Source organism: Canis lupus, chromosome 4 (assembly GCF_048164855.1).
Source record: "Canis lupus baileyi chromosome 4, mCanLup2.hap1, whole genome shotgun sequence".
NCBI lineage: Eukaryota > Metazoa > Chordata > Mammalia > Carnivora > Canidae > Canis > Canis lupus.
The window spans coordinates 40269509-40289854 of record NC_132841.1 but is presented as its reverse complement, the minus strand read 5'-3'; the positions used below and the strand labels follow the sequence as shown (position 1 = coordinate 40289854).

At 46.6% G+C, this 20346-nt stretch overlaps 1 long non-coding RNA gene across 1 annotated transcript; it reads left to right on the top strand.

Moving 5' to 3' along the window:
- The first annotated feature begins 249 nt into the window (after positions 1–249).
- LOC140632271 (uncharacterized) lies at positions 250–839 on the top strand. The gene is made up of 2 exons (XR_012029781.1): positions 250–462; positions 607–839. It is a non-coding gene; the product is annotated as an uncharacterized lncRNA (long non-coding RNA).
- Positions 840–20346: the final 19507 nt, after the last annotated feature.

Genomic DNA, 20346 nt, shown 5'->3' with positions numbered 1-20346 from the left:
GTCATCGGCCTCGGAGCGGGATCCGCTGGCCGCCGGCTGGCTCGGGCCCCGGTCCGGCCGTCCGGCCTGCGCCTGCCGGGTCTCCGAGGATCCGGCCTGCGCCGCTCTCCGGGCCCAAGGGGAGCAGAGGTGGCGGGCGCGCTGCCAGCCAAGAGCTGGCCTCCGGGATCCGAGCGGCTGGCTGGGGGAGGGGGCGGCAGGCCGCGGCCTCCCCCCCCGCCCCCGCCCGCGCCGCCGCCGCCCCGAGTGGGAAGGGGCTTCCTGCGCTTTTGCATACACGTGTGCCCCCTTTCGCTCATTTCCTCGTCACGCGTAGGCGCGGAAAATCAGGTTCCCCAGAAGCGATTTACTTCACCCGGTGTCACAATGCTGGGGGTGGGGGGACAGAGAGGAACCTGAGATGAGGGTGGGAGAAACTGTAATAAGTTTGCCCATGGAATGTGCCTATTAAGGACAACCGAGGTGAGCCGGGGTGAGGTTCAGGGGAGTGTTCTCTCGTTTCCCAGACTTGCTCTCCTGTTACTTAAGGGAAACATTTAACAAGTAAAGTGCCTTCCAGTCGAACCCCGCTGGGGTAAGTGATCCCTAATCATGTCGTTCCTATAGGACTTTGAGCCGAGAAAGGCGGGTCTGTAAGGGGAATGAAGTCGCAAATGTCGGGGCTGAAGGTGCCGTCGTGGATTGCGGGGTTCCGCGTTAGAGGAGGCGACACCCCTCCCCCGGCGTGGCTCGACAGCGCCCTCCAGGGGTCACCGGGCATGTTTCTGGCCACGTTCGCTTAAAGACCGGTTGAGCTGCTCCATCTCTCTAGTCCATAAATACTGTGTGGATGTCTACTATGCGCTGGCCTCAGGGGCTTCGATCCCCACGCCCTGACTCTCGCCATCTATGTGGGTTGGATTCGAAATCCAGTCCTACGTGGCTTTAGGAGTCCATGGCTGACGTTTGGGAAGACCCCGAGCGGCCACTCGCGCGCCGAGTCCGAGGGCGGGCCTCCGGGGCGGGGGAGGGCGGGGGAGGGCGGGGGAGGGCGGCGCCGACGTGCTAGGTACACAAACATAAATATTGCGCCATCCGGCCAGGGTGCAGAGTCAGGAACATTCTGCGGTTTCTTCCCCTCTCCGCGGGCAGGGGGGATGGGATGGGGATTTCAAGGACCCTGTGTCGTTGAGTTGGGGACTGTATCACCAGCGCAACTTCTGCATTTGCCTTGTTTAGCTTCTGTGTTCAGACACGCTCAAACTTTCTGCCTACATTCTAGAATAAAGTTCAGGACTGAGTGCTTTTTCTTAAGGGCGTTTTCTACCTTTAGGTGAACATTAAGGACTGCAAAAAGGTCCTCCAGATAATGGAAACACTCTCCCTGTATCTTTAAAAAGAAAAAAAAAAATCTTTGTTTATACTACTTACTCAGCTGAGGAACTCAACATATTTTTTGCATTGAATCATAAAATGTTAGTTACAGCTGCTGACTTTTCACAGCATACCAACTTTATCTGCCCCCCCCCCTTTTTTTTTAAACCAAGTGCATTCATCATATCTTCCCTACCCACATTAAAAAAAATTTTTTTTTTTTTTTTACACATCTAGTATAGTGGTGGTGGCACAGTCTGGTCCTGGAGTCAGGTGTCTGCTGAGCTCTGTGGGGTTTTCCTCTTTATTCTTTTCTGGAAAGGGCATTGTTTCTCCCCCCCCCCCCCCCCATGCTGTTATTTTGTTTCTGGGTAATGGCAGGCTAATCTCTTTCCCTATTGAGCCTCTAAAATCAACATCTGTAGAAAGGGTTTGCAACTGCCTACTTTATGGAGGGTTTGAGGCCCAAGTGAGAGATGGTAAGTGGAAGGAACCCAGACCTTACCTTACCCTACCCCTTCCCATTGTGATTCACTAAATCTCTTGGTTTTCCCCTTCGCAGCAAGCAGTTCTTATATCCTCATGCCACTGGGTGTTTAAGGGTCTGGCATCAAGGCACTGGTAGGTGTGGTTGGGATGGGACAGAGGCACAGTTCAGGAAGAGGTCTCTCCTTGACACCAACTAACACAATGGCTTGGGTAAGGGGTTTGGTGGTCAGGGTGTAGCCACTGAAGACCCCAGTCTAGGTAGTGGAGATGCTGCTGCTGGCTAAAGTTTGAGTCACAGAGAGGCCTAACGTAATCTGGTCTATGGTGATGGGAATAGGACTGAAAATGTGGGCCTGGCGGGCAGAGGTATGAAGAGCATGAATCAATCAGCGGATACAAGTTGGGAGAGAACTGTGCCTTTCTGACCTGGGTTCTTTCCAATTTAAGATGTGCTTAAAATTAAACCCAGAGGCAATGGGAGGTAGTAGGGAGGGTTTGAACTCAGAAGGCCTGGCCTGGACTCCCCACCCTCAATGTGTGGCCTCGAGTAAAGTCACTTCCCCTTGCTGAGCCTCCACTCTTCTTCCTGTGATGGCAGGAATGACAAGTACCCTGGGACCGTGAGGGACTCCATGTAGCCAGGGATGGCATTACCCTACAAGCCCTGTCCAAATCCTTCCCTCAGACTGGATTTTTGGATCTGTCCTGGGGTCACAGGAGAAAGGGTGGCACTCTCACAGATTACAGTCAGAAAGTGGCCCCAGCTCACTGTCTACTCTGCGAGCTTGGGCAAGCAGCTTAACATATGTGAGCTTTGGTTTCCCCATTTGTTAATTTGGAATCCTGTCCATCTAGAACTAAGCAAGAATATGTGTGAGAGAGGGCCTGGGTGGGTCACACCCAGAATGGGTGCTCTCAGGAGGGGGAGCTGGCTCCTGCAGGTCATGTTGTCTTTCAGAATCCACAGGCCTTTAACAGTGCAGTATGGCAGCTCCTGCCTTCACTCAGTACCCTCCGTGACTCCTTTCCCACCAGACCCAAAGTATACCACCCCGGCCTCCCCCATCCCTCCGGCCCAGCCCCACAGTACCGTCATTGAACTCTCTTACTCTCTCAGCAAACTCCATGAGCCTGCGTGCTCACCCCCATACCTTTGCTCACACTGCTTCCCCCGCCCCCACCAGGATGCTGTCCCCTCTGGGCTCAGCCATATCTTTCTGATCCTCCAAGACCCAGCCAAAGTGGCATCTCCATGGAGCCTTCCCTGGTTTCTCCAACTTCTCCTGCCCTTCGGTCCTGGAGGACTTTGGCCAAACATTCCGATTATGTAAAAGTGTCTTTGATCCTTATCTCACCCTCCCTGAGTTACTGGAGGGCAGGGATTGTTTTTCTCATCTTTGGACCTCCACACCCTACTACCTGGGATGAAGCCATGGCATATGGTAGGTTTGTAATCTGTGGCATTGTGGCAGAACGCTTTAAAAGCATACCAGGGGCAGCCCGGGTGGCTCAGCGGTTTAGCGCCGCCTTCAGTCCAGGGCGTGATCCTGGAGACCTGGGATCGAGTCCGATGTGGGGCTCCCTGCATGGAACCTGCTTCTCCCTCTGCCTGTGTCTCTGCCAATCTCTCTCTCTCTCTGTCTCTCTGTCTCTCATGAATAAATAACATTTTTAAAATCTTAAAAAAAAAAAAGCATACTGTCGAAAAGTATACAAAGAAAAAGGGTCAGGAATGGTCATTTATTAAGCATCTCTCCTGTGCCAGCTGCATTACAGTATCACCCAAAGAACTAATCACTGACCCTGTGAGGTGGTGGTTCTCCCCATTTTATAGGCAAGGAAACAGGCTCAGAGAGGGAATGCGCCCAAGCACATGATTATACAGCTAGTAATGCTAGTAATCATCAGACACAGATCCAAAGCCTGGCTCTGTCTCACTGAGAGACAGAGCGGGGCCCAGGCCTCCTGCCATAGGAACCACTCTATTAAGGCCTCTGCCTGTGCAGGTCCCATTCCAGGCAGTGCTGGCTGAAGTCTCTGACTCCCTGCTTGCCTGGAGCTCTGCTCACTGGGCAGAAGGGTCCCTGGCAACTGTCCCGGAGGGACCCTGAACCTCTTAGGACCCCTGAGTCAGGCCCTGGTGTCCCTACTGCCCAAAGTCACTCCCAAGTGGCCCCAAGTCAACTTGGGAGTTGGGTGAGTCACAGGTGGGGACCACTTAACCCATCTTGAGGGGCTGGCAAGGGGTGACTTCACCCTCCATGCCCAGAAAGTTAGGACAGAGCCAGCTCCTCTTGCACAATCCCGACAAACAAATACCAGGGTCAGGCCTGAGAGGGCCTGCAGAGCTGCATGCTCTGCATCAGCCCCCTCCTTTGAGAGACAAGGGCCCAGAAAGATTAGGCAATCTACCCAAAGTCACACAGTGTTCAGAACATTCTAACTTTAGTCAGCATTGTGAGAGCTGTGTGTTCAAAACCCATAAGCATTTATCTTTGGAGGGTGGGGTTACTTTCATTTTCTTCCTTATAACTCTGTGTGGTTTGCATTTTTCAACATAAATGTGGAACTGTTGTAATGAGAGCAAAAAGTTAAAAACATTAGAAGGCAACCATATTTAGGGTCAACCATATTCACCTTATTTAGGGTAACTTGTTAAAGACAAGTTACGGAGTTAGACTGCCTGGGTTAGAATCCCAGCTTGACCACTCATCAGCTGTGTATCCTTGGGCAAGTTACTTTACCTCTCAAAGACTGTTTCCTCATGTGTAAAATGAGGATAATAGCATCTTGTACCACCTCACACATTCAGAATGGCTAAAATGAACAAGTCAGGAAATGACAGATGCTGGCGAGGATGTGGAGAAAGGGGAACCCTCTTATACTGTTGGTGAGAATGCAAGCTGGTGCAGCCACTCTGGAAGACAGTATAGAGGTTCCTCAAAAAGGTGAAAATAGAGCTACCCTACAATCCAGCAATTACGTCACTGAGTATTTACCCCAAAGATACAAATGTAGTGATGCGACGGGGCACCTGCACCCCAATGTTTATAGCATTAATATCCACAATAGCCAAATTATGGAAAGAGCCCAGATGTCCATTGATAGATGGATGAATGGATAAAGAAGATGTGGTATATACACATAGAATGGAATATTACTTAGCCATCAGAAAATGAAATCTTGTTATTTGCAAGGACGTAGATGGAACTAGAGGACATTATGCTATGTCCATCAGAGAAAGACAATTATCTATAGGCTCTCACTCATGTGGAATGTAAGAAAACAGAGGATCATAGGTGAAGAGAGGAAAAATAAAACAAGACGAAATCAGAGACAAACCATATAAGACTCTTAATCATAGGAAACAAACTGAGGGTCGCTGGAGGGGAGGGGATGGGGAGATGGGGTTACTGGGGAATGGGCATTAAGGAGGGCACATGGTGTCGTGAGCACTGGCTGTTATATAAGACTGATGAATCACTGAACTCTATCTCTGAAATTAATAGTACATCCTATTTTAATTAATTGAATTTAAGTAAAAAAATTTTTTTAAATGTTCATCATTAAAAAAATAAAATTAAGCATCAGGTGTTAAAAAAAAAAAAAGCATCTTGTGGGGCCAATATGAAGAGCATATGGGACAGGGATCAGTAAACTACAGTCTCTGACCCAAATCAAGCCCATTCCCTCTTTTGGTACTACCCACAAGCTGGGAATGGTATTTACATGTTAAATGGTTGTGGGAAAAATCAAAAGAAGAATAATACCCTGTGTGACACTTGAAAGTTGCATGAGATTCAAATCCTCTTGTTCATCAATAAAGTTTTATTGGGACATACCCACACATATGGTTTACATATCCCCTGTGTCTGCTTTCACACTGCGATGGGAGGTGAGTAGTTGTGACACTTTATGCTTCACAAAGCTTAAGGTGTTTACTTCTGTCCTTTTATAGGAAAAGTTTGCCAACCTCTGATATGAGATCATGAATGAAAAGCACTTTAGAATAATGCCTGACACAGAGTGTTTAGTAAACTTTATTATTAATATGTGGATATTTATAAACTCTTCTTACCCTAGGATGTGTTTAAAAGCAGTAATTGTTGAGGTGCATGGGTGGCTCAGTCAGTTAAGCATCCACATCTTGATTTCAGCTCAGGTCATGATCTCAAGGTCATGAGATTGGGCTCTACACTGGGCGTGGAGCCTGCTTAAGATTTTCCCGTGCTCTCTGCCCTCTGTCTTACCTCTTCTACTCTCTCTCTCTCTCCCCCTCTTTAAAAAAATAAATATAAGTAAAAGCAGTAATTGTTTATATGTTTCATTGAGTGTAAGGCACGTTTTTTTGTATTTTAGCATTCCTCAAAGTGGAATGTGACTTACAATCAGAGGCATATCACAGTTAGTCGACATAGTTAATTGGTAGCATTTTTCTTTTTTAATGGTGCATAGATTAATGAAAGGGCCTTAAAACTGCTGACCTCTTATATCCAGTAGAATACAGTACAGTAACAGGTTTAAGATGGACAGGAATTACTGCATGCATTCAATTAACAAACATTCTGACAGGGACATACTTGTTAATAAACACGTACAACCCAGGTGCTAAGGGCTAGGGGTACAGATGGAGGAGGCCAAAAACAGGACTCCTACTCAGCTAGGAGAAGGTTATGAGGGAAAGATGCCCAAAGGAGGCATGTCTAACTGGAGACAGAAGGACTGATGTAGAATAGAAATGTCTGGATGAAATGCCTCTGAGAGGTGGGCTTTGATTATTGACCACTTCCCTCTGGGAGCCTCAGTTTCCTCCCCCTGAAAAATGGAACAGCAGTAACCTCAAGATACCAGCTCTCAGATTTGCTGTGAGACCAGATGAAGCCCCAGCAGCCTGTGTGAACAGTGTCCATGGCTGATCATTTTTGTCTTTCCCACTAGCTTGGGAGCAGGGACGTGGCTTCTTGCCTCTCTTGGCCCTCAGCATATACCTCAAAGCAGGTTTATTGAACAAACATATGAAGATGAGCCCAGGAGCTCAGGAGAGGGACCAGGAAGTAGCAGGGCCTCTATGACTCAGGCAGGCCTGTCCCTGAACCAAGGACACAGTCTGCCAACATAGCCCCAAGCCACGCCCGGGGCTGCCAGGGGAACTGACGCCATAGTGAGAAATGACACCTTTCTGTTGTTAGTTAATTTCTTTTAGACAGAGTATGAATTGAGACATAATTTCCTTTTCATAATTAGAAAACACTAATTAACGTTGGAGGGAGCAAATGAGATCATGGTTGGTCTACTCCAAACCTCCCTAAAAGAAGGAAGGGAAAGTTGTCTGGAGTATGTTCAGAGTCATAGGTGAAGACTCAAGATTGGTAGATCACACGTTTGTCTTTGTGGGTAAATTATTTAGGGGCAATTATTGATAATCATTGCCAATCTCTGTTGAGCACTTGAGCTGGGCCTGGTCCTTTGCCAAGTGCTTTATATTCATTTCCCTGTATGGCCATGACACTAACCTGTCAGACAGGTCCTACTACCACCCTCATGTGAAGAAATAGAGGAACACAGGCCCAGAGAAGTTAACTAACATATCCGAAGGCACACAGCAAGCAAGTGGCTCAGCTGGATGCCTCATACTCATTCTCTTTAGTCCTTTGTCCTTATCTTTCCCCAGCACACAGGGGGTGTGTCATGAGGGTGGTGTGTTACACTATTTCACTGTTTATTTCTTGGGTTGGTGACTTTTAGGGGGCCAGTTCTAGGTTCCAAAGGAAAGGGAAGAGAAAATATGCCCCAGACTTGGGCTTTCTGCCTAGCCCTCCCTGACTCACTGAGCCACATTGCACAAATGACTCATTCATTGGCTTTTACCTCAATGGGTTTGGCCACCCATTGAGAATGAAGTCACACCTCCAGCTTTCCAATGCATTCATTGGCTCAGTCATCCAACTTCAGGCAGGCAAGAAACAGGACTTGCTGGGCTTGCTTAGGGTCAGGGGTAGGAAAGCATACAAATTCTTCACCATGTCCTGAAGTTGTGACTAGACTGCTCACTTCTGGCCTAAGAGATCCTCCAAGGGGCCTGTAGTAGGCTGCTAGGACTGCTGTAACAAAACACAACTAGCCCACTGGATTTATTTTAAATTTTAGTTTTATTTTTTTAAAGACTTTATTTATTCATGAGAGACACACAGAGAGAGGCAGAGATATAGGCAGAAAGAGAAGCAGGCTCTTCACAGGGAGCTGGATGTGGGACTTGATCCTGGACCCTGGAATCATGACCTGAGCCAAAGGCAGAAGCTCAACCCTGAGCCACCCAGGTGTCCCATAGCCCACTGGATTTAAAAAAAAAAAAAAAAATTGTTTCACAGTTTTGGAGGCCAGAAGTCTGAGACCAAGGTACAGGAAAGGTTGGTGCCTTTGAGGGCCAGGAAGGAGAATCTGTCCCATGCTTTTGTCCTAGTGGCTGGTGGCTTGTTCACAGTCTTTTGGTGTTCCTTGGCTTTCAGGAGCACCATCCTGACCTCTACCTTCATCTTCACGTGTTGTTCTCTCTGGGCTCATGTCTATGTCCAAAGTTCCCCTTCATATAGTGGCACCAATCATATTGGATTAGAGCCTAACCTAATGACCTCATTTTAACTTAATTACCTATGTAAAGACTTTCTTTCCAAATAAGGTCACATTCTGAGGTACTAGTGGTTAGGGTGTCAGTATATCTTTTGGGAGGGACACAACTCAATCTATTAACATGTGCCCCCCACAAAAGCCTCCTGATAACATGTTCTTGGATCAGATGTCTCAATAAAGATGTCCATTTGGCCCAGGTAAATATATCCATTTCACATGATCTTCATGAAAATATTGAGGATGTTTTTTTGTTTTTTGTTTTTTTTTTTTTCCTGAGGATGGTTTTTAAATTTTTTTTTCTTGGAGTTAAAAGAGGTGATCCTGGAGTTGATGTGAAATGATAAATAATCAAGAATAGCTAAGAAAACTAAAAAGGGCAGTGGGGTGGAGGTAAGCCCTACCAGATATTTTTAAATGCCATAAAGTCCTATAATTAAAATAGTATAGCTAGGAACATGAATAGCCAGATAGAGTGGAAACAGAATAGAAAATGAAACAGAATAGAAAATCCAGAAATTTGCCCAACTACATATGGAAGTTTGATGTATGACCAAAGTGGCATCCCAAATCACTGAGATGTGATGAACTATTAAATAAGTGATCCTAGGACAATTGCATAGCCATTTCGAAAAAAAGGTAAAAGTGGACCCATACCTCACCAAACACTAAATACCAAATGAACCAGAGATTTAGAATTTTTATTTTTATTTTTAAAATAGTTGTCATTTATTCAAAAGAGAGAGAGAGAGAGTACAGGAGCACAAGTAGGGGGGACGGTCAGAGGAAGAGAAAGAAGCAGACTTCCCATCTAACAAAGAACCTGAATCTGGGCCAATCCCAGGACCCTGGGATGACAGCTCTAGCCAAAGGCAGTTGGTTAACCACTTAACCTACTGAGCCACCCAGGTGCCCTGAGATTCAGATTTTTAAAATGAAACCTTACAACTTGTGGGTGAAAACATGAAGAGATTCCTTTACAACCCAGGAGTGAGGAAAGCCTTTCAATTTAGGAATCAAAATTCAGAAATAATAAAAGAAAAGTTTGATGGGGGGGGGGGGCAAAAAAAAAAAGAAAAGTTTGATGAATTCAACTACATAAAATCAAAGTAAAATTTTTCAAAAAAGCTTTTCATAAAAAAAAAAAAAAAGCTTTTCATGGTGAAAACAAACAAAAAACCACCATAAGCAAAGTTACCAAATGCAAATGGAAGACAAATCTGTAACTTAAAGACAAAGAGTAATTTCCCCAATATATAAGGAGTGATTAGAAGTAGCAATGAAAAAACCAAAAATATGATTTTAAAATGGACAAAAGCCATGAGCAGATAGATCACAGGAAAAGAATTGCAGAAGGCCCCTGAACATGTTAAAAAATGCTCACTCATCATCATAACAAGAGGCCAGAAAATTATAATTACACTGAGAGATTCTCATCTATCAGATTGGCAAAAATCCAAAATTTGATAGCACCCTCTGCTGAGACAAGGGAAATTTGACCATGGGCTGGTTGTTAGATGATATTATGGAATTATTAATTTTGGTGGTGGCTTAGGAACATATCTTATTCTTAAAAGATGCACGCTGAAGAATTTAGCAGTGAAAGATCATGATGTTAGTAACTTGCTCTAAATGTTCAGCAGAAAACACAAATCGGCAAGACAATGGCAAACCATTAACAGCTATTGAGTCTGTGCGGCAGGTAGAAGGGTGTTCATGAATGGTAGGCGTCCTACCTTTCTGTATGCCTGCAGTTTTTCATCATGAAAGTTGGGGTCCAGTTGCATGGCCTCTAGGTGAACTCCGGGTGAAGTGGAAGCTTCAGTGAAAGCAGCCAGCTCAGCTAAGGCGGTAATAATTGTTAACATGATCTAATGCTTACTGTGGGGGCCAGGCAGTATTTCAACAGCCAACTCATTAATCTTCATATTGTCCTCATGAGGAGGTTCCCATTTACAGATGAGGAAACCAAGCCCTCAGCGATCTGGTAACTGTCAAATCCATGGAGCTTTGTACTCCCCCAGCTCTCCTGATGGCTTTTCAACTGATACATATGCCAGACCCTGAGAATCATTAATAGGGCGTGGAGAAACAGCCTTAAATCGGACTAAGTTATTAAATTGGACCGAGTTATTTTACCTAATGAGTCATCCAAAGAGTTAACGAGGATCTTCCTGATGTATCTTACAAGCACTAGCTATTTTTCAGAGCTAATATTCTGTTCTCTAATTTAAACTCAGAAATTTCAGACACTACTTAAAGATAGAGAACAAGGAGGTTGTAGTAAAGCAATAGTGCATTCAGTCTAATAATTCACTTAGCAACCCATCGATGGAGAAATTTATGGGAGTCTCTAAATCAAGGTGTCCAAATAAAAGAGAACTCACAATTGAAGCGAAATTGAATCACATTCCATAGTGACTTTAATAGCGTAGAGGGCTTGCGTCAATGAAACAGTTAAAATTCAAATGGTTTATGATTTAGAGAAAAGCAGTGCAGCCCTGCCCAAGTGCTGGGGTTCAAATTCCACCTCTGCCACTAATGCGAAGAGGCAATGTTGGGAGCAACTCCCATAGCCTCCCTCTGCCTCAGTTTCTCATCTCCAAAATGGAGATGACAGTGGCACCCTCCTCCAAAGCTCTCAGGAAGGATAAGTGATTTGAATGAACGAGCTGGAAGGACAGTGTGTGGTTTGGAGCATGCATGCCCATCAGTGCTCGACCACAGCTGCCCAGAGAGCCTATACCAACAGCTTAGCCCATGGTGGCTGGCCCTGCCGTGTGACTCTGCAACTCACTCCTTTTTATAGAGCGCCCACTCTGTGCCAGGCCTGTGAGGGACATCATCCCAGTCTGGGAGAGAGAGGAATGCTGAAATCATCTCACCACTCAGGGAAGCAAGAACGAGGGCAGAGGGTGACACCCATCCAGCACAGGTGTGGAACACAAAAGGGGAGGGCAGGCAATAAACAGGACTTTTTATTTATTTATTTATTTATTTATTTATTTATTTATTTTAATTAAATTTATTTATTTATGAGAGACACAGTCTGAGACATAGGGAGAGGGAGAAGCAGGCTCCATGCAGGGAGCCCGACGCGGGACCTAAGCTGAAGGCAGGCGCCCAACCGCTGAGCCACTGAGGCGTCCCTGAACAGGACTTTTTAAAGGGTTATATCTTCTTGGGGGTGCAACAGCAAGGTCAATGTACTTAATGCCACTGAACTGTACACTTCAAAATGGTTAAGAGGTTAAAATTTATGTGTATTTTACTATAATAAAAATCTTTTTTTGACAGATAATATCTTCTTGGAACCTCCAGCTCGTGAGGAGTATTCTTACACTGAGTATATAGGTGAAGAAATAAAGATGGAGAGTGGGAGAGCATAGCCCCCTACCCCCAGGGCAGCTTCCTTAGACCCATTTGACAGGGGTGGAAACCTACTTTTTGAAGCCTTGACTTGCCCTGCTCAAGTTCACTCTGAGGCAAGAACAGAGCAGAACTGGGATCCAGGATTACCTGACACCCAGTTGGGGGACTTCTTCTACCACAGGCCCCACCTACCTAAGCCTAGTCTGGGAACACCCCAGGCCAACCCCAATCCTAGTTCTACAGCAAACTCCAGACAAGGGAGGGGATGCAAAGAGCAACTGTTTCTCAATTCCATGCAAATAGAGAAGGTAGTTTACTGATTACAAGGGATAAAGTGGAGTCTCCAAAAGCCTAATCACCTCTAGAAGGGTCGGGGGCTGGAGGAGTCCCTGGGAACCCTCCTCCATCCTCCCCACCTCCCTGCACCTGCATTTCCTATCCAGGAGAAATCAAGTACGAACAAGCTTCAGGTGGACCACTGAGGACCTTGTCTTGGTGTGCCTGGGGTGGCCAGGGCAGGTACCTGTATATATACACTTCAACTTAGTGTCATCAGTGGCTGCTCAGCCTATAGGTATCCCCACCTGATTCCTCCTGAAGGTCTTCCCATCTGCCTAGAGAGACCTTTCCCCTCCCAGTCAAGAAGGATGGGGCAGGGGACAGAGTGCCCCAGAAAAACTCCTTCTGGACCTGTCTTCATCCAACACTGGCCAAGCATCAGCTTGGTTCATTCTTGGAACTTTTGAGACCATCCCGAGAGGGGAGAGGTATAAAGTATGAAGTGGTCAGTGCTGTGGGAAAATGGAAACGGGAAAAGGGTGACGCTGTGTGGGGCAGGGGCAGGGGCTGGGAGTGGGCAGATGGAGTTCAGTGTAAGCAGGGTGTTCCAGGAAGGCCTCAACAAGCAGTAAAGACCTAAAGAAGTGAGGAAGTGAGCTGTGAAGTCTGGGGGATGGGGTGGGGATAATAATCCAGGCAGATATCCCAAAACAGTAATAAGTTTCATAGGAGCAAGAAACAAGAAAGAAGCATCCCCATTGAAAGAAGGAAGAAGTAAAACTATCTATATTCTCAGACAACATGATATTTACATATATAAAATCCCAAGGAATCTAAAAGAATATACTATGAGAACTAATAAATAACTACAAGGTGACAGGATACAAGATCTGTGTATGGAAATCAATTTTTTTTTACATGCAAACAATGAAAAAGCTGAAAATTAAGAATATAAATCCACTCCTAATATCAAAAGGAATAAAATGCTTCAGAATAAGTTTAACCAAGGAAGTGTAAGACTCCTACACTAAATATTATAAAACTTTACTGAAGCAAATCAAAGAAGATCTGAATAAATGTAAAGACATTACCATATTCTTGGATTTTAAGACTTCAGATGGCAATACTCCTCAAACTGATCTGTAGATTTGACATGATCCATATCAAAACTCTAGCAGCATTTTTTCCCCAGAAATTGGCAAGCTGACCCTGAAATTTATATGGAAATGAAAAACTCCCAAGAACAGCCAGAACATTCTTGAAAAAGAGCAAAGTTGTAGGGCCTCCCCTTTCTGAGTTCAAAGGTACGCTTGCTAGGACAGTGTGGGATGGTATAAGGACCGCATACTAGGTCAATGAAACAGAACTGAGAGCCCAGAAAGAAACCTTTATGTTACGGTCAATTGATTTTTGACAAAAGTGCCAAAGTAGTTCATTGGAGGAAAGGACAGTGTTTAACAACAGCACCAGGACAACTGGCTCCTCATCTACTGTGAAAGAAAGAACTTAGACCCCTATCTCACACGATGCACAAAAAAATTAACCCCAAATGGATCATTGACTAAAAATAAAAGCCAAAACAATAAACCTTCCAGAAGAATACACAGGGTAAAAAAATCTTCAAAGCCTTGAGTTAGGCAAACATTTCTTAGCATGATTTACATAATAAAATATTAGTAAATTCAACTTCATGATTCAAAACTTTTGTGCTGAAGAGCCACCATTAAGGAAGTGAAAAGATAATAATAAACTAGGACAAAACATTTGCAAAATCAAATCCCATAAAGGAAGGACTCGTATCTAGTATTTACAAAGAACACAACTAAGTTCTCAGTAAGAAGAAAACAACCCAATCCAAAAAATGAGCAAAAGGTATAGACCGATATTCATCCAAAGAAGAGAGACCAATAGCCGATATGCACACAAACAGATGTTCAACACTGTTAGTCACAAAATGAGACTGTGAAATGACATCTGTATCACACCAACTAGAATGACTATAATTAAAAAAAAAAAACAGGTAAAAACAAATATGACTAGGATTTGGAGACAACCCTCATACATTGAAGGAAGGAATGTAAAATGGGACAGCATCTTTGGAAAATACTTTGGCAGTTCCTCAAAAACAAACTTATCATAGGACCTGGCAAGGTTGCTTCTGGGTGTCCACTATGAGAAATGAAAACGTATATGCACAGAAAGATCTATGAGTCAGTGTTCATAATGGCATTATTCATAATAGCCCCAGATTGGAAACAACCTAAATGCCCATCAACTGATTGATTAGTGGATAGGCAAAATGTGGTAAATCCATATACCAGAATACTATTCAATAAAAAAAAAAATGAATGAATGACAGGAGCCACCATATAGATAACCTCAAAGATGTTAAAATAAGTGAAAGAAGAGCAGCCTGGGTGGCTCAGCGGTTTAGCTCCGCCTTCAGCCCAGGGCGTGATCCTGGAGTCCTGGGATCCAGTCCCACGTCAGGCTCCCTGCATGAAGCCTGTTTCTCCCTCTGCCTGCGTCTCTGCCTCTCTCTCTCTCTCTCTGTCTCTCATGAATAAATAAATAAAATCTTTAAAAAATAATAAGTGAAAGAAGCCAGGCACAGGAGACCACATAGTATATGATTCCACTTACATGAGACATCCAGAAATGGCAAATTGATAGAGACGGTAAATAGATTTGTGTTTGCCTAGGGCTGGAGTGGGAACAGGGATTACCTGTGAGTGGGCATGAGGGAGGGACCATACTGGGGGAGAACGTTGACCATGAGAACGTTCTAAAATTGATTTATGGTGGTGGTTGTACCACTTGATAAAGTTACCAACAAAAGCATTGAATTGTATACTTAAGTAGGGTAAAATTACAATATTTAAAACATACCTCAATAAAGCTATTAGAGAAAAATTTATTTCAAAGTTCAGTTGAGATTCAATTTCCACATGGTCCAGGAGCCCTTTGTAGGTTGTGTCAGGCTGGGATAGATGCCACAGAGGACTGTGGGTCATAGCATAGCCCCTGTGCAGTATTGGGATTGAGTTAGGCTTTGGGCTCTCCACTTCAGTATAGGCTTCTTGATGACAATTATTTAGTGTTTATTCTCAGAATCCTAGAACAAAATCCACCTCATATGGGACTCAACAAAGACTTGCTGCGGGCAGAACAATGACAGGGAGGATGTGTGTCAACAGGATAAATGACACACATGGGACAGATGAATTCACAGTGCAAAATCTCAGCACAGTAACATAGCTGGCACCAAACCTAATAGTTAGTGTCATGATCACTGTTTCATACCCCAACACTGCAGGCCCAGAGAGGTGAAGCACATGCTCCTGGGATTATAGATGTCCATCATGGGGGCCCATGGGGAACCAGGCTAAGCCAGCATCTGCCCTTCAGGGGAAACCCCAGGGGCAGGTGGTCAGCTCCTTGGGTGCAGGAGTAACAGCCAGTGAAGGACAGGTGGAGTACAGGGTGACTGCACCACCCCCTGCATCAACTGCCTTGGCCTCTGAACCTCCATTCCTCACCTGGGGATGGGAGAGAGCAGTGACACCTCCCACGGGGCTCACTGAAGAATAAGGCAGAGCCAGGGAACCCTCAGCCCAGGGCCTGGAGGCAGTGTCTCACAGACTGGGTCGCCTATTCAGCCTCCTTTATTTGGCAGATATTTATTGACATTAGCCATAGACCACACCGCCTGGGACACTAGGGACACAAGGCAAACAAGAGACACTTTTCTGGACCACACACACATACACACATACCATTGATAAGCTACCTAATTGTCAAAACACCAAATTCCACACGTGGGTGTTTATAGAACTGTTTCTGTAGAAATGAACACAACAGGTGACACTGGACTTACTTGCTCTAGTTTAAGCTGGGAGGCTCTTCACAGAACACATCACCGGGTCCTCAGAAGTGGCATCTCCCAGGCTCTTTCTGACAGCTTTCTTTGACTAACAAGCAGGAAAACCTCCAGCACACCCAAGTCCTGGCCCTGACAAAGCCACCTTCCCAAGAAGAAAGACAGTAAGACATTATGATAAAATACAGTGATACACCTCTGACTTAAAAGAAAATCTTTTTCATTTTCCCAGACAGAAGACAGCACTCTCAGATTTACAAGCAGAGCCCCCTGGCCATGTTAACTCCTCTAATGCATGTATATCACAGGGCAGGCCCAACTCTACGCCAGCTGCGAGGACCAGCCCAGAACAGTGGTTCTCAGTCCTAGCTCCTCACTGGAAACACTTGGGATCTTCAAACTCCTGACACCTGGGTCCCATCCCCAGAACTTCTGAGTAACCAGCCTTAGCTGGGGACCTGGGCATTGGGATATTTATCTCTCTATCTATTTATGACACAGAGAGAGGCAGAGACACAGGCAGAGGGAGAAGCAGGCTCCCTGCAGGGAGCCCAATGCAGAACTCGATCCCAGGACTCTGGGATCATGACCTGAGCCAAAGACACTCAACCACTGAGCCCCCAGGTGCCCTGCATGATGACTTTTAAAATCATCCCAAGAGTTCGAATGTTCAGCCAAGACCAAAAAGTACTGACCTAAGGGATTATCTTTAATATCCAGCATGTCATTGACAGAGAAAGCAAGTTGAGGAATCCACATGGCGCTTGGCACATAGTAGGTGTTCAATATACGTTCATGGAATAATTGAAGTATATAGGGTAGTTTCCCTGCGTTTTTTTAAAATAAAGACTACATATGTGTTTGTGGGCCTGTAATCAATCACACCAAGACACTTGGGAGGCCCCCAGCCATACACATAGGGGTACTTCTGGAAGATGGATGGAGTGGAGGAGGCACTTATATGTATCAGCGTATGTGCTTCTCTGGCAGAGCCATTTTCACTCTAAGCCCATGTCATATTTTAAGCTAATAATAAAGAAAATGATTTGCTGGTGGTTCAAGAAGCCCCACGCTGAGCTTCTCTCGCTTCCCTTTTCTTTACCTATTCAAGGGACAGGAAATGCCCATAAATAGCCAGTGGGAAGGAAAGGTCAAGGGTGGCCTGAGTCAGTGAACCAAAGCTGGCAGGGACTGAACCGTCTGGCTCAGCCCTTCAAAATCCCTTCAAAAGTCCCAAGTGCTCTTTCCAGGCCAGCAGCTGGGACCCTGAAGGATGTCAGGGTAACTGAGAAGCAGAGTGTTACTAGTGTTGTGACTGCAGCAGCCTTGTGGCTGGGGGTCACTAGGGTTCTGGTTCTTATATTCAGCCAGCTGCCCCTCAGGAGTCCAGCCTCAAAGCTCCACTGGGCCATAATCCTGGGGTGGAGTCATCCTGGTGACCTCACTCTGACACAACCACCCAGCCCTGCCTCTGGGTGTTTTGGATAAAACTCCACACGGTGGGGCATGGAGAGGCCACAAAGGGTCATGTTATCTAACATGACTGCCACACAGTGCTCTGTGAGTGCCCTATCGGGGTCCTTCTCCTGCTGCTGCTCAGGACACTGAGGCCCGGCCTGGGATTCCTGGGTGCTGGTCCTAAGCCACACGGGTCCCTGGATGTCAGGGCCCCACAGCACCTTGTGGCTGGCTGTGGTCAGCCCCCTACTCATGTCCAAGGGACTCCACGTGGTGGCCTCCCCACTAGACACATGGCAAGAGCCCTGGTCATGTCTATGACTCCGAGAAACCTAAAGCACAGGAATACTGAGAAATCCTCACAGCCAGCCCTTAGAATGCCACAGTCCCAGCACCAGCCTCCCCACATACAAAAGCAGGAACAGGCACTACTGGGGCACCTGCTCCATGTGGGGTGCTTAGAGAGATTGGCTTCACCTGCCCCCAGGGTGGCAGTACTATTCCTTCTTCCATTTACAGACAAGAAAACTGGGGCTCAGAGCCATTAGGGCACATGACCAGCATCCCCACCAAAGGGGCAAAGCCAGAACTCATGACCCCTGACCTCGAAGCACAGGCCTACAGTGCCCTCAGAGGAATAGGGCAGTAGGCTTTCTCCCCAGCCCGGGGCCACCTCACTCCAGGTCTTGGCCTCAGACCTATCTGGGAAGGGCAAGAGCCAAGCCTGGAGAAGGATCTGGATGGAGGTGGATCACAGCAGGCTTTGAAGACCTCATGTATGGGCTGAGCTGAGTTGGTGTGAAGGCTGGGCTTCTTGAGAGCCAGCCTCTGGGCCAGGAGCCAAGCTGACCTCTAGCCCTCAAGCCTCCCTCTTTCTTAGAAGTCCTCTCAGCCCTGTACTTCCTGAAGTTTCTGCTACAGTGCAACAACTTGGTTAATCCATTGTCTCCTGGCTTCCTCTCCCACCCTGAATCAGGGCTTTGGTACCTGGGGAGCTGCCTCAGAACCCAGGGGGAAGGCTCACAGGCATACAGGTGCCATGGGGCTCGAAGGGGAGAGAACATGCATCTGGTGTCCTCAGGCGCTCCATGTCAGCTTCCCTATTACTCTGTGGTCTTAGAGACTTGGCCCCCTCAAGCACCTCAGTTTCTCCAGCTGTCAAACGGGGTTGACAATGACAACAGCTTCACAGAGCACACTTGCAGATAGAGTAATGACAGACTTTGTCAGGGTACCGAGCACCTTCTCTGGGCCAGGCACTGAAATAACAGTTGGATGCATGTTTCCTAATGAAGTCTTCACAACAACCCGATGAGGCAGAAATTCATTATTTTCCTGATTTTACAGAGGCTTAGAGAGCAATGGTAGTGTTGCCCGAGGTCACGCAGGTGGTAAGTGGGGGGAGCCAAGCCAAGGCAGAGACCTTCCATTCTGCCTCCACTGAGTAGTGTTGCTTCCACATGGGCTTCTCATGGACTGTGGCCCACCCAGGGGGCAGGCCAGGCCCGTTCGCTGTGTGCCCCAGCATCTAGTGGGTGCCTGGCCTCTAGTAGGTGCTCTGGATGAAAGAAGGACCAGTACTGCAGATATGAGAGAGGAAATAACCTGGGCTCCAGAATGAGCCACAGGCCTGCTTGCCAGCTCTGTCACTTCTTAGCTCTGCAACCTTATGGAATTGCCTCTGCCTGTCACAACCTCAGCCTCCTGGATGTAAAATGTGATCCTAATTATGGTAACCCCATGAGAGGGTCCCTGTGAGGATGAGAGATGTGCAGGAAAGCCCCTTTGCCTGCAACGCTGGAAACGGTACCCTTATGATTGTTTTGAATTATTCAAAATTTTGCATTTTGTTCATCTGAAATGAGAAAATGTCTGCAAAGGGACTTTGAAAAACACAGCACACTGTCTTCTTCTGTATTTTGATGCTGTCGATCTGCCTGAAGACACAGATAAAAGGTGACCTTCCCAGGTCAGGATGGAGGCACAGGATGGTCAGCTTTAAGGAGGGACTTATGGGGGACTTTCGTTATCACCCTATGAACTGGCATGTGATGGGGCTGACCAAGGGGCTGACCAAGGATGGGCCAGACTGGGAACTGGCTACCCCCTGGGCCCTCGGATCAGAGCCCAAGACTGACACCAGCCAAGCTGAGGGTCTCAGCCAGGTCATAGCCCCACTGTCTCTGTCACCTGAATGGGCTACTCCACTCACCTTTGCCTCAATGTTCCAATGGGAAAAACAAAGGCCCAAGGAGAGGTAGGGGCTGGCCAAGGTGGCCAAGCACAGAACAGAGACCAGACTCCCTGACCCTTGACCCTGGCCACTCATGTCTCTTGCTTAGCTGAGCATTCCCACAGAAGCCACCATGCACAGCTCCAGTGCCCAGAAGGTCGCAGACTGTGAACTGGTAAAAATTCTGTCCAATCCAGGCCACATGCCCCATAATGGCCAGCATCTTACTCCCACCCGTTCCTGCCTCTGGCTCAGGCCTCAGTGTGCATAGGGCTCAGAAATACTTGCTGAACAAATGAGACCCTACTCTGTGCTAGGCCCAGTCTACCACTCTGAGCCTCATAAGGCTGCACACAAGTTGACTGTGAGATCAGAGGTAAGAACCATGTGAGGCAGTGAGAAGGCTGACACAGGTGTGAGACATGGCCCATTGCGACAGCTGGCTGGTGGGGGGGGTCACAAGTTCTAAGCCACACAACCTACGTCCAAGTTCCAGCTCCACCATGGACTAGCTGGGAGAGGGGTGGGGGGGCTCAAAACACTTCCTTAGCCTCTCTGTGCCTTCACGGCAACTCTGTGGGGTGAATGCTCTACTGCCCCAGCAAACTGCTGCCTGGCTGGAGGCAGGGCCTGTCACCTGCACCTCCAAATTTCTGCT